Source organism: Procambarus clarkii, chromosome 63 (assembly GCF_040958095.1).
Source record: "Procambarus clarkii isolate CNS0578487 chromosome 63, FALCON_Pclarkii_2.0, whole genome shotgun sequence".
NCBI classification, from domain to species: domain Eukaryota; kingdom Metazoa; phylum Arthropoda; class Malacostraca; order Decapoda; family Cambaridae; genus Procambarus; species Procambarus clarkii.
In genome coordinates, this window is record NC_091212.1 from 2,750,680 (window position 1) to 2,752,264 (window position 1,585).

Consider the following 1,585-nt stretch of genomic DNA (forward strand, 5'->3'; position numbering starts at 1 on the left):
AAGTCACGGCGCTAGGAGAGGTGGCAGCAAACCAGGTGACCATGGAAAGGTTCGAAATTATAAGAGAGGAGGTCAAGAAACACCTATTGGAGCTGGATGTGAGAAAAGCTGTTGGGCCGGACGGAATCTCACCATGGGTATTGAAAGAGTGTGCAGGAGCATTTTGCTTGCCACTCTCCATAGTGTATAGTAGGCCACTGGAAACGGGAGACCTACCAGAAATATGGAAGACTGCTATTGTAGTACAAATATCCAAAAAGGGTGACAGACAAGAGGCACTGAGCTACAGGCCAGTGTCCTTAACTTGTATACCATGCAAGGTGATAGAGAAGTTTGTGAGAAAAAACCTAGTAACACATCTGGAGAGAAGAGACTTCGTGACAACCCAACAACATGGGTTCAGAGAGGGTAAATCTTGCCTTACAGGCTTGATAGAATTCTACGATCAGGTGACAAAGATTAAGCAAGAAAGAGAAGGATGGGCGGACTGCATTTTTTTGGACTGTCGGAAAGCCTTTGACACAGTACCCCATAAAAGGTTGATGCATAAGCTGGAGAAACAGGCAGGAGTAACTGGTAGGGCGCTCCAGTGGATAAGGGAGTACCTAAGCAATAGGAAGCAGAGAGCTACTGTGAGGGGTGAGACCTCAGAATGGCGTGAAGTCACCAGTGGAGTCCCACATCGCTCTGTGCTTGGACCTATCCTGTTTCTGATATACGTAAATGATCTCCCAGAGGGTATAGACTCATTCCTCTCAATGTTTGCTGACGACGCCAAAATTATGAGAAGGATTAAGACAGAGAAGGACAGCTTGAGGCTTCAAGAAGACCTGGAGAAGCTGCAGGAATGGTCGAACAAATGGCTGTTAGAGTTTAATCCAAGCAAATGTAATGTAATGAAGATAGGGGGTAGGAAGCAGGAGACGAGATACAAGGTATCATTTGGGACATTAGATACTTCAAGAGTCAGAGAGAGAGAAAGACCTGGGGGTTGATATCACGCCAGACCTGTCCCCTGAAGCTCATATCAAGAGGATAACATCAGCAGCATATGCCAGGTTGGCTAACATAAGAACGGCCTTTAGAAACTTGTGTAAGGAATCTTTCAGAACATTATATACCACATATGTCAGACCAATCCTGGAGTATGCGGCTCCACCATGGAGTCCATATCTAGTCAAGCATAAGACTAAACTGGAAAAGGTTCAAAGGTTTGTCACCAGACTAGAACCCGAGCTGAGAGGTATGAGCTACGAGGAGAGACTACGGGAATTAAACCTCATTTCGTTGGAAGACAGAAGAGTTAGGGGGGACATGATCACCACATTCAAGATTCTAAAGCGAATCGACAGGGTTGATAAAGACAGGTTATTTAACACAAGGGGCACACGCACAAGGGGACACAGGTGGAAACTGAGTGCCCAAATGAGCCACAGAGATATCAGAAAGAACTTTTTTATTGTCAGAATGGCTGACAAATGGAATGCATTAGGAAGTAATGTGGTGGAGGCTGACTCCATACACAGTTTCAAGTGTAGATATGATAGAGCCCAATAGGCTCAGGAACCTGTACACCTGTTGATTG